This window comes from Phoca vitulina, unplaced genomic scaffold (genome assembly GCF_004348235.1).
Source record: "Phoca vitulina isolate PV1807 unplaced genomic scaffold, GSC_HSeal_1.0 scaffold34, whole genome shotgun sequence".
NCBI classification, from domain to species: Eukaryota; Metazoa; Chordata; class Mammalia; order Carnivora; family Phocidae; genus Phoca; species Phoca vitulina.
This window is the reverse complement of record NW_022589737.1, coordinates 11,799,204-11,815,964: the sequence shown is the minus strand read 5'-3', so window position 1 is coordinate 11,815,964 and position 16,761 is coordinate 11,799,204.

Genomic DNA, 16,761 nt, shown 5'->3' with positions numbered 1-16,761 from the left:
AGCCAGAGCTAGACTGGAGGGGGTAGACATAAGAGATACCAAGGAGGTGGCTTGGTGATTGATTGTATGTCAAGTTTCTTACTCAGGCAACTAAAGCAGGACATGCAATTTGAAGAGCAGCTTTAGGAAAATGGAAAAAGTATAGCAAGTATACACATTGAGCCTATGGTAACTTTGGAACAGCCATTGTTGAGATGTCTAGGGGGCAGCTACTACAAAGGTATGCCTGGCAATGTAGATTTGGGAGTAGTGAAAACAAATGCAAGAAGAATCATCAGGGTGCTTACGGAGATGTTAAATTTTAAATGATTGCCTTACATTGCCATATAATCTACACATTTATTTTTTATCTTTTATTTCTTTTAAAGATTTTATTTATTTATTTGAGAGAGAGAGAGAGAGCACGAGCAGGGGAAGGGGCAAGAGGGAGAGGGACAAGCATACTCCCTGCTGAGTGCAGAGTCCTGCACAAGGCTCAGGGCTAGGCTGGATCCCAAGACCCTGAGATCATGACTGGAGCCAAAGTCAGACACTTAACCAACTGAGCCACCCAGGCACCTCTAATCTACACATTTAAATGTATTCTTGGAGTTTATGAAATACCTACTTCTGTTTTATACTCTTGGCCAACATTATATGATACTTTTCATACTGTCATAGTTAAGAGTCCTGTCTCCTCCATTAACAGGAGTAATTATTTTTTAGAAATAATTTAGCTACTGTTTTTCTCACTTTTGAACATGTCCTGAAACAGCTTAGAAGAGAACTGTGATTTTCTTTTTTTTACTTGAGAAGAAAATATTTTAATGCTAGGCAACACTTTGTCCTGTTTTAGAGAAGGCTTATCAATAGCAATCTCCTTTGTACATAAGTACAACTTCAACTGTCCCCATCCCCTGCATGAAAGGGAAGTAAGGTCATTCAGGTCCTGAGTCATCCTTCTGTCTTCTGAGTGAAGCACCTATAGGACAAGATCTCAACATACCTGTTTCATGCTGATAACTGACATTAAAACCTAACACCAGGGAGTCTCTGTTATAACAAAGGTTCTTCCTTTCCTGTTTTACTTAAATTTCCCTCCCAAAGGAAGGGATTGGGTCGAAAAAAGAAACCCATCTACATCTGACATTCCTGTATAGTCCCAGTCCCACCCTCTCTGTGCCTTCCTGGCCTCTCTTCCAGAACAAATGGAACCCAACTGGATGGCACGGCAGATGCATTAGTGGTCAAAAGTTCATAAATAGCCTTCTGTTTTCTGACACAGTAGACTGGAGGGTGCCCCTGTCTATGTTTAAGGAATGATTTAGGCCACCTTACGTGATATTTTGGACCCTAACATGAGTCTGCTCCTGACCCAGAACAGTTCACCTTGCCTCCAAACCTTCTCTGCAATTAGAGAACTGCCTTGTATTGAGGAAGTTGGATAAACCATATCACTGCTGCTCATTCCATTTCCCAAGATTTCACCTGACTTCTGCCAACCCCATCTAAACTGATTTTTGGGGGAAGAGCTGGTTACTCTCCCAGAATAGGTACTCACACTAAACACATTCTCCAAAACTGACACCTCTCTATGGTTTTAAAAATAGACATAGTACAGACATAAGAAATTAGACGCAGATGGATGCTAGTAAAATAGTTTCCTGAATTATGATTGCAAGCCAGACTAGCTTATATGATATCCACAATTCAATCAAATTCATTTTTAAAAACAGTACTCCTAAGAGTTGTAGACCCCCCAAAATAAGAAAAAACAAGATCTTATTAAATTAATTTTTGCATTTACATATCTTTAACAGAGTCTATCTCAGTAGTTCCCGCTGCCATAACTAAATATTATAGATTCAGTGGCTTAAACAAGAGAAATTTATTTTCTCACAGTTCTGGAAGCTGAAAAGTCCAAAATCAGAGTTCCAACAGACTTCCGTTTCTGGTGAGAGTTCTCTTCCTAGTTTGCAGACAGGACTTTGCTATGTGTGGAGAGAGAAAGATCTTGGTGTCTCTTCCTTTTTTATAAGGACACCAGTTCTATAGGATTGAGGTTCCATGCTTATGACTTCATTTAACCTTAATCACCTCCTTAAAAACCCTTTCTTTAATACAGTCACATGGGGGATTAGGGCTTTCACATCTAAATTCTGAGGTGATACAACTCAGTCCATAGCAGAGTCCTAAAATGCAAATTCCATTAAGTGATCACTCTGGAAGCCTTTGAATGCACAGAAAGGTAAAGTATTGTGAAGTCTTTCACAAATGGGAATTGCTTATTAATGTATCATGAGATCTATTTTGTGGGTTGGAACCAGCAATTGTGCATGTGTGTGTGTGTGTGTGTGAGTATATCTGCACTTTGTGAAATGTATTCATTTCCTTCTATATGAGTTGAGTCAAAAGTTTGGAAATACATTTTTATAGTATGTATAATTTGAACTCAGTTTCATGGATCATGACTACCTACTTGAGCAATGGAATGATAACTGAGTGACGGAAAAAAATTATTCAGTAAGTCCCATTCTAGTTACAAACAAGAAATAGTCACCATCATGGCTAATCTATCAGGTCTAAATGACCTCACAACTGGGATGGGAACAGTGTTCCTCAAGTGGTAAATGTATCTTTTAACCCCAGGAGGATTTGGAATTTGGCACATCCAGGGGCACATCAGGGTGGCTCAGTCAGTTGAGCATCTAACTCTTGATCTTAGCTCAGGTCTTGATCTCATGGTCATGAGTCCATGCCCTACATCAGGCTCCACTCGGATTGAGCCTACTAAAAAAAAAAAAAAAAAAAAGAATCAAAACTAAGTATTAAATTTCCCAGTTAAAATTTTTTTCCAGGTAAAAAGTAATTTGTTTGATATTTTATATAATAATATATATATATATAATATATATCATATAATGTTTATGGGAGTTTGGCTTTTAAAAAATAACTCTAACTTAGAAAGTACAATTATTTGACTTAAAGAGTTAAATTGAAATTTTAAAAAAATTTATGAAAACAGCTTTATAATAGGCTATAAGTTTCTTACTAAGTTTATAAGATTATTTATCATTTAGAAAGATTTTGCCTAGGTAGAAGATCGAGGATCTAAAAAGGAAAAAAGTAAATATTAAATGTTTAAACACTGACCCATTAAATTGGTGTTAACTGGAAGGATGTTAAATTTGTAAATGAAACCAAACATTCAAGGTTTCTTTAAGAACAATTGCTAACATTTGCTATACTTATATATGGAACAATACCGTTTGTGAGTTGAATCCAGACAAAACCAGGTTGTTTTTTAAAAAAATATAATTCAATAATGTTAGTTATTAAAATTAAAAATAAAACATTCTGATAATCTTATCTGTGGATTAAAAGCTATCCTCAAGTGCACCAAAAACTCACATCAGTGGGGCACCTGGGTGGCTCAGTCGTTAAGCGTCTGTCTTTGGCTCAGGTCATGGTCCCAGGGTCCTGGGATTGAGCCCCACATTGGGCTCCCTGTTCAGCGGGAAGCCTGCTTCTCCCTCTCCCACTCCCCCTGCTTGTGTTCCCTCTCTCGCTGTCTCTCTCTGTGTCAAATAAATAAAATCTTAAAAAAAAAAACAAAACTCACATCAACAATGAGAGTGAAAGCAACACCATTTGATACAAATAATTACAATATATTTGAAGGGTGGCTTCCTCCTTGTCACCTCCCAATAGAGGCCCCGGTTGCAGGCTGCGTCCCCCTAGCAATGGTATCTAGCTAAGTATCTGTTCATCATTCCACTTACTTTTTCCTCCCTTGCCTAATCTGAAAACTATATCCTCCACTCTCATTTCTAAGACTCTCTTCCATCATGACACCTACCAGAAATTGTTCTAGATAGCTATTCTCAAACCTTAGCCAGCATCAGGATGGTCATTAGGATCATCAGGAGTATCTGTTTTTGGGGGGTTTTTTAAAGATTTTATTTATTTATTTGAGAGAGAGAGTGCGCATGAGCAGTGGGGAGGGAGAGGGAGAGGGAGAATCAGGCTCCCCAGTGAGCAGGGAGCCTGATCACAACTATGAGGGACTCCATCCCAGGACCTTGGGATCATGACCTGAGCCCAAGGCAGACGCTTAACCAACTGAGCCACCCAAGAGCCCAAGAGTATCTTGTGAAAACACAGATGCTTAGGCAAAAAACCTGGAATTTTTTATTTCATGGGTAGAAGATGTGGCCCAAGAATTTGCATTTCTATCCAGTTCCCAGGTGATGCTAATGCTGTTTGTCCTTAGGTTCCCAATATTTTATTCATTAATTTAGTAAAAAAATATTTACTGACCACACACTGTATGCCAGACAGTGCATTTTGCATAGGATTTACTCTCCCTAGGGCAGTTCTCACCTAGAAGCCATCAAAGGCAAATTCAGGTGCTGAGGGATTTTGGAATGGTTCTATTCAAGACAGTCTTCTTCCACTAATACTATTAGCAAACATTTACTTCAGGACAGAGCCAAGGAAAATTTCTAATCTAAATTAAATCTAAACCTCTAAACATACTAATCTAGGCTCAATTATTTAAGTTCTGAATTAGTGTAGTAATGATTGATAAGATTTTTTTTTTGCCCTCCAAAATAGTATTTTGCAGTTATATAGGACATTGATTAAAACTGAGTTTGGAACCTTGGTTAAATCCCATTTTACTATTTTTTTTTAAAGCTTTGGAGAATATTTTTGGAACAATTGGATGTTTGATGATACTTTTATCATGCATTAATTTTCTTTAAGTTTTAGTTATTTTGGAGAACCTCCTTACTCTTTGGTGACACATGTTGAAATATGTAGGGATGATGTGTCAAGATACCTCATATTTAGTTTAAATTTTTCAGAAAAATTATATATGAGAAATATCAGCAAATATGGCAACATGTTAACATTTGTTAAATCCAGGTGAAGAGCATATAAGTATCAGTTGTATTTTTTTTTTAATTTTCTGTGTGCTTGAAAATTTTTATAATATAAAATTTGGGGAAAATCAAGTTTGGAGGACTTTCAATAATCATCAAATATTCATCTTCCATACCAACAAGATTTTCATTACCTGGTAAATGTTATTCTACTTGACACCATGATATAACAGAGCCCAGACAGCTTCACAAATCTTTGAAGCATTCTTTGAAAGATCACAGAGGAAAGGATTAGAAGGATGAAATGTGCTGAAGCACAAAGTGGAATCAAGACTACTTTTATTTATCTAGTAAGCTAAAGTTTAATCTCAGTAATCTACCTCTGTCTCACAATAAAAGCTTAATAAATTGGCAGCTAGAGGAAAAAAAGAATTCACTAATAAATGTAAAAATAAAAGCTACTCTTCCTGAAAAAAATAAATGCCATTATTGTACACAATTTTGTAAAATGTTCTAATTCCATTATCAGATACAATTACACTGATAGACTATACCTTAATGTACATTTTAAGGGATAATATGCGTTTTATTTTATTTCTCATAAAGGAAGCTGCCACAGTGACTATGGGCTGCAGATTCTCTTTCAGATTTGGTCTTTTTTTTTTTTTTTTTTTTCATCTAAAATGCTCAAACCATAGAGACCGTGGGTCTGTTCTTTTTCAATGATCCTCCTTATCACATTCATTAGTGTGCTTCACTCTGATTGAGTTATGACTTCTCCTTGCTGGTTGTGGAGTCATTTATTTGAGTTAGTTTCCTTAAGCTCCTTCTGGGCTTGTTATTTTCCTCATTACATTTCTCATTGCCTTTGCCAGGGCCTGTTACAGCATACTGAATAGCAGCAGTTCTAGCACAGATACAGTCAAGGCCGGAAGCACAGATAAAAAGCTCCACTCTACCTTTCACATTCAGCAACATGTAGAAAAACCTCCATGCCAAATGAAAGAACCCTTTCACTGCTCTCCTACCAATCTGTTCAGTCTCCTCTACCAGAGAAGCCAAGAAACAATTTTTAGAAGATTATAAGGCATTTATGCATTAGAAATATTTGTTAGGTATCTTCTGTGCGTTGATAGTATATAAGGTGAGAGAAATAGAGAGAAGAATAAGACCTGGTCTAAAAGCTTAAAGTCTAAAATCAGAGGGAAAAAGAGTTATATAAAAACATGTTATAAATTTGTTTGAGTGTTTTAACAGAGATACTCATTGTGATGGGATCTTAGAGTCAGAGACAACTCTTTTTACCCTGGAGGATTTGTTTGTTGTGAGTTTTCTGTCCTCATCATCATAAAATTCCTACCTCTGAAGTGAGAGTGAAGAGTAGTAGACCTAGCGGGATCAGGGACACTATAGTTGCTAAGTAAAAGCTTGCCTCCTTCCTGTGTGCTCAGTTGTTGCTATAGAATCTAGCAGAGGCCACCCTTATGTTGGTTTCAGTGACAGGTTAGGAGGTACAAAATTTCCTCTCCAAACATAGCTGCAAGTGTCTAAGCATACATGAGTCAAGTGTCACAAACACCATGATTGATTCTCATTGTCAGCTGGAAGAGATACCTCATCTTAACTATAAGTCAGAGAAGCATAGCCATGTCTCAGGTATAGAGCTGAAAGGGACCTAAATGAAATCATGAATGAAAAGGGATTAAGTTAGAAAGTCTGGGAAGATGGTGGAGTAGGAAGACACTAAGCTCACCCACCCCAAGTTTACAACCAGATATTACTCACATCCGAGTAAATAAACTGGAGAGTGATCCATAGCCTGGCAGAACAAACCCCACAACTAAATGTAGAGAAGCCCTATCAGGAGGTTAGGAAGGGCAGAAACAGCAGTAAGGAGCTGCCCCCAGGAGGGAGGGAGCTGCGGGTGCTGAGAGAGGAAAGCACCGGAGAGCCCACAAGAGGAAGATGAATCCCCATAAAGTCTGGCCTTGAAAACCAGAGGGGCTGGGTCCTGACCCTTAAGGAGACATCAGCCCGAGGAGAGGTAACACAGAAGCAACAGTTTACATGACACCTGGGGCAAACAAGTGGGAGATCTATTCATACTGATTTAGGAGCATGTTGGGGAACTTCTCCCGGAACAAAGAAGCTGGCAGTCCCCATCTTTCTCCCCCACACCCCAGCATAAACATAGAGTCACCTGCGGGAGGTGGTGCTGCATAGACACTTGTTACCTAACCTGCTAGCAGTGCACCTGCCCACAAGTTATCCTGAGGACTTGCCCACTCCAAGCCTGCCGGCCTTGGCCCAGTACAAATTTTGTTAACACAACATGTGCCCCACCCAGCTGCCACACTGACATCACCCACCTCCAGCAATGGCTGCATGCTGCACCCAGCTGCCCCATGCAAAGATGCCGCTTGACCTTGGCCACCCTCATTGTGTGGCGCCATGACCCCGATCACCATCGCTTTTCTGGAGATCTGGCCTAGGACTAGTGGTTCACTGTAAATTTTGCTAACACCATAGGCACATCCTGCCCAGCCTCCTTACACAGATGCCACATGCCCCAGCTGCTGTCACTGCAAATGCAAGCCCTGGCCTTGACACCACTGAGCTGTGGGGGATCCGGCCTAGAAGTAGTGGCTCAGTGCAAATTTTGCCAATACCACCACCCTGCCCACAGCCTTCCTGCAGTCATGTCCTCTCAGAGAAAGCCTGCCTGGGTCTCACTAACATCACAGAGAGCAAGCACAGCCAACAACAGGCAGAGTCAGTGCAGATGTTTAGACTTAAAGGAAAAGCTACTCAGACACAATAGCAGGACACAAGCAACACACATAGGAGACTCTACTGAGGTGCCAGGTTCTGGTGAATAGGGGACACTGTGCTGCAGGGCACTACAGGACCTCTTCTTCATGAAGCCACTTCTTCAGGAGCAGAAGACGTAGCTGACTTTCCTAACACACAGACATAGATAGGTCAACAAAATGAGGAAACAGAAAAACATATCCCAAATGAAAGAACAGGACAAAATCACAGCAGGACAAAATCACAGCAGGACAAAATCACAAGCAACACAGATTTAAGTAATATGCCCAATAAGGAATTTAAAGTAATGATCATAAAGATACTCACTGGACTTCAGGAAAGGATGGAGGCCATCACTAAGGCCCTTGACAAAGAGATAAAAAAATAACAAAGAGGAAGAACTCAATAAGTGAAATTAAAAATATAACAGATGTAATATACAGTAAGCTACAGGAAGCAGAGGAGTGTATACATGACCTGGAGGATAGAGTAATGGAAAGCAATCAAGCTGAACAGGTGAGAGACAAGCAAATACTCCATAATGAAAATAGACTTAGAGAACTCATTGACTCCATCAAGCATAACAACATTCACATTATAAGGATCCCAAAATGAGAAGACAGAGAAAGAAGGGCAGAAAATGTATTTGAAGAAATAACAGCTGAAAACTTCCTGAAGCTAGGGAGGGAAACAGAGATCCACATTCAAGAGGCACAGAGATTCCCCTACAAATTCTACCCAAGGAGGTCCACACTAAGACGCATAGTAATTAAAATGACAAAAAATAGTGATAAAGAAAGAATTTTAAAGGTTGCTCAACATTTAAGTTAAGACGCTCAACCAACTGAGCCACCCAGTTGCCCCAATACTGGTAGGGAACTTTAACACCCCACTTACAATGATGGACAGATACCCAAACAGAAAGCCAAAAGGAAACAATGGCTTTGAAGGACACACTGGAGCAGATGGATTTAACAGATATATTCAGAACATTCCATCCTAAAACAGCAGAATACACATTCTTTTTAAGTGCATGGAACATTCTCCAGAATAGATCACACATTAGGCCACAAAACAAGTCTCAACAAATTAAACAAGATCGAAGTCATACCATGCATCTTTTCTGACCACAATGCTATGAAACTAGAAATCAACAACAAGAAAAGATCTGGAAAGAGCACAAATACATAGAGGTTAAATAACATGACACTAAATAATGAATGGGCCAACCAAGAAATCAAAAAGTACATAGAAACAAATGAAAATGAAAACACAATGGTCCAAAACCTTTGGGATGCAGCAACAGGGGTTCTAAGAGGAAAGTATATAGCAATACAGGCTACATCAAGAGAAAAAAAAAATCTCAAACAACCTAACCTTACTCCTAAAGGAGCTGGAAAAATAATGGCAAACAAAATCCAAAGCCAGCAGAAGGAAGGGAATAATAAAGATTAGAGGAGAAATAAATTAAATATAAACTAAAACAACAACAACAACACAATAGAACAGATCAAGAAAACCAAGAGCTGGTTCTTTGAAAAGAGCAACAGTATTGATAAGCCTCTAGCCAGCCTCACCAAAAGAAATAAAGGACTCAAACAAAATCACAAATGAAAGAAGAGAAATAACAACACAACAAAAATACAAACAATTGTAAGATAATATTATGAAACACTATACCAAAAAATTGGATGACCTAGAAGAATTGAATAAATTCCTAAAATATATAATGTACCAAAACTGAAGGAAGAAATAGAAAATTTGAACAGACTGATTACCAGCAAGGAGATTGAATCAGTAATCAAAAACTCCCAACAAACAAAACTCCAGGACCAGTTGGCTTCACAGGTGAATTCTACCAAATATTTAAAGAAGAGTTAATACCTATTCTCAAACTATTCCAAAAAATAGAAGAAAAAAACCTTTCAATTTAATTCCATGAGGCTAGCATTACCATACCAAAACCAGATAAAGACACCACACACAAAAAAGAGAATTATAGGCCACTATCTCTGATGAATATAGATGCAAAAGTCTTCAGCAAAATATTAGCAAACATACTCAACTATACATTAAAAAATAATTCACCATGATCAAGTGGGATTTATTCCCAGGATGCAAGGGTAGTTCAATATTCACTAACCAAAGTGATACATCACATCAATTAGAGAAAGGATAAAAAAAATATGATCATTTCAATAGACACAGAAAAAGCATTTGACAAAGTACAACATCCATTCATGATAAAAGCCCTCAACAAAGTAGATTTAGAGGAAACATACATCAACATAATAAAGGCCACATATGAAAAACCCACAGTGAACATCATACTCAATGTGGAAAAACTGAGAGCTTTCCTCCTAAGGATAGGAACAAGCAAGGATGTCCACTCTCACCACTTTTATTCAATGTAGTACTAGAAATCCTAGCCACAGACAACAAAAAGAAATAAAAGGCATCCATATCAGTAAGGAAGAAGTAAAACTTTCACTAATCATGGATGACATGATACTACATATAGAAAACCCAAAAGACTCCACCAAAAAACCACCTGAACTAATAAATGAATTCAGTAAGGTCACAGAATACAAAATAAATATACAGAAATGCATTGCATTTCTATATACCAATAATGAAGCAGCAGAAAGAGAAATTGAGAACGCAATCCCGTTTACAATTACATCAAAAATAATAAAACACTTAGGAAAAAACCTAACCAAAGAAGTAAAAAACTTGTAATCTGAACATTATAAAACACTAAGGAAAGAAATTGAAGACAATACAAAGAAATGGAGACATCCCATGCTCATGGATTGGGACAACAAATATTTTTAACGGACTGAGCCACCCAGGAGCCGGGACAACAAATACTTTTAAATGTCTATATTACCCAAAGCAATCTACAGATTTAATGCAATGCCTATCAAAATACCAAAAGCATTTTTCACAGAACAGAACAACGAATCCTAAAATTTATATGGAACCTCAAAAGACCCCGAAGAGCCAAAACATTTGAAAAAGAAAAGCAAATTTGGAGTTATCACAATTCCAGACTTCAAGTTATATTACAAAGCTGTAGTAATCAAAACAGTATGGTACTGACACAAAAATAGACACATAGATCAATAGAACAGAATAGAAAACCCAGAAATAAACTCACAATTATATGGACAATTACTCTTCAACGAAGGAGGAAAGAATGAGGGAAAAGACACTCCCTTCAACAAATGGTTTGGGGAAAACTGGACAGCTACCTGCAACAGAACGAAACTGGACCACTTTCTTACACCATACACAAAAATAAAGTAAAAAATGGATGAAAATGCTAAATGTGAGACCTGAAACCATAAAAATCCTAGAAGAGAGCTCAGAGGCAGTAATTTCTCTGACACTGGCTATAGCAACATTTTTCTAGATATGTCTCCCAAGGCAAGGGAAAAAAAGCAAAACAAACTATTGGAACTGCATCAATATAAAAAGCTTCTGTAAAGCAAAGGAAACAATCAGCAAAACTGAAAGGCAACCCATGGATTGGGAAAAGATGTTTGCAAAGACATATCCAATAAAGGGTTGGTATCCAAAATATGTAAAGAACTTATACAATTCAAAATCCAAAAAATAAATAATTCAATTAAAAAATGGGCAGAAGACATGAATAGACATTTCTCCAAAGAAGACATACAGATGACCAACAAACACATGAAAAGATGCTCAACATCACTCATCATCAGGGAAATGCAAACCCAGACCACAATGAGATATCACCTCACACTTGTCAGAATGGCTAAAATCAAAAACATAAAAAACAGCAAGTGATGGTGAAGATGTGGAGAAAAAGGAACCCTTGTGTAGGAATACAAAGTGCTGTAGCCACTGTGGAAAACAGTATGGAGGTTCCTCAAAAAGTTGAAAATAGAGGGACGCCTGAGGGTCTCAGTTAATTAAGCCTCTGACTCTTGATCTCAGAGTTGTGGGTTCAAACCCCATGTTGAGTTCCATGCTTAAAAACAGTTAAAAATAGAACTATCCTATGATCTAGTAATCTCACTACTGAGTATTTATCAAAAAAATTAAAAAACAAACACTAATTCAAAGGGATATACATGTACTCCTAAGTTTTTAGCAGAATTATTTAGAATAGCCAAATACAGAAGCAGCCCAAGTGTCCATTGATAGGTGAAAGGATAAAGAAGTAACACACACACACACACACACACACACACACACACAATGGAATATTATTCAACCTTAAAAAAGAATGGAATCTTGCTTTTTGAAAGGACATGAATGGAGCTAAAGAATATAATGCTAAGCAAAATAAGTCAATCAGAGAAAGACAAATACCATATGATTTCACTTATATATGGAATTTATGAAACAAAACACATGAACAAAGGAAAACAAAAAAGAGAGACAGAGACAAATCAAGAAACAGACTCTTAACTACAGAGAACAAACTGATGGTTACCAGAGGGAAGGTAGGTGGGAGGATGGGTGAAATAAGTGACAGGGATTAAAGAGGGCATTTGTTGTGGTGAACACTGGGTGACATATGGAATTGTTGAATCACTATAGTATACACTTAAAACTAACAATACTATGTGTTAACTCTATTGGAATTAAAATTTAAAAAAAAGGAGATTAAGTCAGTGTCTGACATATTGCAGGTATTTAATAAATAATATCCATTATCACTATCATCCCTGATTTTATACCCTGGGAAGCCAGAGAGCCTGAAAGGTAAATCTCCCTAAATCACCTAGCTAAGAAATGGCCATTATGTTACCATTTGATTAATGTCTCTACTGTAACTCATGAGACTGAAAATTTAATTAGAACAGAAATGAGGTTAAGTTTTGGTTTACACTTGTGTTCTCAGCATCTATAACAGCACAGGTATATAATAGATACCCATAAATATTTGTTCAACACATTTGTTTCTTTTTTTTTAAACAGATAATTTAGTTAGACCTGGATTAAAATTCCAACTCCAGTACCTTCTAGCTATGTAAACTTAGACAAGTTAATCACTTTGAGTCATAATTTTCCCACTTGTTGAAAATGAGGTTAATGGTACTTAACACTTACTTCACAGGGTTGTGGAGAAGCTTAGGTGAGGTAAACACTCTACATCATGCCCAACACAGGAGGTGCTCATTACATTTTTGTCTCCTTATCTTTTGCCGTCAGCTCTATAGTTTTGTCAGTGTTAGCAAACATCGTGGTTTGCCACAAGAGGGCAATACTATATGAAAACAGAAACCTATGCCAAAAAACAAAAAACAAAAACCCCAAACCCCCAAAAAACCAAAACAAAACCCAAGACCAAAAACTTTCCAAAATTACATTAATTTATTCCTCTCTCTCTTTCTATCCTTCTTTTCTACCCCATAAATGTAGTTTGTTGATGAGGGTTTCATGTTTTTCTGTTCTTTTTCTCCATTGTGTTCTTTAGAAATCAAGGGACTTTAAAAATCATACTGTCACAAGGAGCAAATTCCAGCCTCAGCAATTATTCCTGCTCCCTTAGTTGGTGGTCTTGACTTGCTGCTTCCATGACCCCTTTATTAAGTTAAGCTCTACACTCCTGGGTGTTAGTGCTGTACTTCTTTCCTCTAGACAGCATCTCTTGGTTATATTAAATTACTCAGCATGGACAACTAAGCTTATCTACATTTATTATTTGTAAGCAAAAAGATAATGCTTCTGTGTTACACAAGCTCAAATCCTATTAGAGTTATGTTAGATTCCTGCCTCATCCATGCAATCATAGAATGTGTTTCCTTCCTTTATTTAATCTGCTTTCTATCTCTTCCCCATTCTCATTTCTACCTACCTGGTCCAAATCCCTTCTTCTCAACTCTCAACCATCTACCTTTTGGTCTTCCAACCATTTCTCGTTAGTCCATTTATTGAATAATAAGTGCTTGGAATCAATACATTTACACAAGGTGGTCTATGTTCTGTGTTCTTCCTAAGAAAGACTCCCATTTCTTTCCCTGGGACTAAATGTTTCTTTTTCAATGCAGGCTACATTTGACATTTGCCTGTTTCATGACAAAAGTGGAAAGGAAGAAGGGAGCATTATATTTGAGAGGGACTCTGCAATTTATGAAAGCATTTTTTAGCTACAAAAGGACAATATTAGCAGGTTACATAGGCTGCTGTCACTAATAATGTGATATATACACTTGTCCATCAGATAATGCAAGGTCATACACCAACCAATCTGACAAGAAACAGTAATGTTAGAAGCATTGTGTGGGCCAACAAAAACAAAACTTTTAATAAGGCAGAACAAAGAATACCTGCTATGGTGCTATGGAAGGGTTTGATCTGAACTTTCTTCTGCTAGCAGAAAACTATCTTAGAAACTCTGGATTCAAACACTTATTTAGTATAAAATGGTTTTGAAACTAAATTTGATTACTCTGTCTTCTTTGCTTCTCTTATTAATAATTGAATTATCTAAATGAACTATTGCAGACACAAAGGACAAATATTTCATGATTCCACTTACATGAGGTACCTAGAGTAGTCAAATTCATAGAAACAGAGAGTAGAATGGTGGTTGCCTGGGATTGGGTGGGGTGGGGATGACAAGTTGTTCTTTAATGGGTACAGAGTTTTAGTTGGGGAACATGAAAAAGTTCTGGAGATGGATGGTGGTGGTGATAGCACAACAATGTGAATGCCATTGAATTGTATGCTTAAAAGTGGTTAAAATGGTAAATTTTATGTTATATATATTTTACACAATAAAAACATCTTAAAACAGTTTTGAATTATGTGTTTTGTTCATTTGGGTTCAATATTGTTCTTTCGGATATGATGTGAAGTTCAACTAGAATTGTACAAAACCTAATTTCAAGGAGCTTGCTCTGGGAAAAGGTAACACATAGGTAGAAATGCAGGCAGTGACAGTGTCCCTGCATTTTCACTCTAGGAAAGGTCAAGGAGGATGTTTAGTCTTTTTAGGTACATTCGCCTTTAATTTAGTAACCTCTTGGGGTGCCTGGTGGCTAAGTCAGTTAAGCATCTGCCTTCACTCAGGTTGTGATCCCAGTGCCCTGGGATCAAGCCCCACATTGGGCTCCCTGCTCAGCGTGGAGCCCGCTTCTCGATCTGCCCCTCCCCCTGCTCCTGCTCTTTCTCTCTCTCTCAAATAAACAAAACCTTAAAAAAAAAAAAAATTTAGTAACCTCTTACCAGGCCTGAATTTGGCCTAGAACATCTGAGTCTCAGAGGCCTAAGTCTACAAAACAAGTTGAAAAATACAGTATTCCCCCTCTTATCCCTGGGGGATACATTCCAAGACCTCCAGTGAATACCTGAAACTGTGATAATACCAAGCCCTAAACATACATACCTATGATAAATTTTAATTTATAAGTTAAGTGCAGTAAGAGATTAACAAAAATAACTAATAATAAAATAGAAAAACTGTTATGCTATAATAAAAGTTATGTGAATGTGGTGTCTGTCTCTCCCAAAATTTCTTATTGTACTATACACACCCTTCTTCTTCTTGTAATGATGTGAAATGATAAAATGAAGTGAGGTATATGATGTAGGCATTGTGACATAGCATTAGATTACCCTTGACCTTCTGATATTATGTCAGAAGGAGGATCATCTGCTTCTGTACCGCAGTTGACCATGGGTAACTGAAGCCATGGAAAGTTAAACTACAAATAAGAGGGGACTACCGTAATAATAACCCAACATTAACACTTATTGAGTACATATTAAGCACCAGGCTTAAGTGCCAGACAGAATTGAGGTCAAGAAAAAAGTTTTAGGCAGATTTACAAATATTATATATTAGCTTACTATCCCCAACTCACTATTTTGCTCTTTAAAATAAACAAAGCCCCACACATCCCATTTATTTCAGAATTAAGAAAACAGAGACACACCTCTGTGCCAGTAACCATGCCAAAGAGTGTGTCAGCCAATAATATTTATGAAACTCACCATGCAGCTGACAGGCCCACATATTATGAAGTAGAAATTTTCGGAGAGGGTACATTTTAATTCAATAAAATTTTCTATGAAAGAAAAGCTTGCAGGTATAGACACCCTTTTATTTAGAAAGTCTATTCTCTTAGAAAGAATCTGGTTCAGTTATAATGGTGGGGAAAATAATACAAAAAAACAACAGTTCAAAACTGACAGTAAATTCACCTCAAAGCAAAACTATTTCTTTGCTTGGTTAATGTGGCATAAGAGAAAGCCTGACTAGCAGGTATAATTAAAGTATGAATCACAGGGTAAGTCATGAGTAAACCTGAGAGCACCTATAGAAAAAAAAAAAAGTCTATTATAACATACTAAACTTTAGAGACTAAAGAATGCAGGGTAGGAGGAAAATCCTAATTCCATGTAAATGCAATTATGGGCCTGATTGGAAACACCAATAACGGCGTTGGTACATTATCGGTCCAGCATCTGTGTGAGGCTCTGTAACACAGCATATTCCACTTCATGTATTATAGGTACTCATTCTCCATGTTTTTTATTCTGAAAGTTGCTTGAGGTCAGGTACTATGCTTTGCTTTGTTTATTTCTCCATGTAAATTACTCCTCTACTCAGAACCTAATAATGTAGACAGTAGGCATAAAACATGCAATTACACACTTGAAAGGGTAAATGATAACCCATATCTTAGAGTCTAGAATAATTCTGTCCTGACATATAAGACTTTAAAAAAAATGAAAATTGACATCCAACATATTAAATGCTACTTATCAAAGATTGTTGATACATTTTTAAAGAATTAATCATGGGATTTTTATTTAATGAAAAACAGGAAAAGATTGTTATATTTTATCCTATTTCATATCTCAGCAGTTGGCATTGGATTTAGTTGCTTGGAGAAACAATATGGCAAAAGCTGAAAGGAAACTATTTGTTTGGCCTGACTTGTTTTTTTGTCTTTCAGGCTGTGTGATGAATAGATATAAAATCACCTCAGGTGAAAAACAGCCCCACTGCAGCTTGGGTCATTCCCTTGACTTAAAAATAGCATTATTGTCCCCCATCCAACCCCACCTACAATGAGGAGCATTTAACTGACAGACA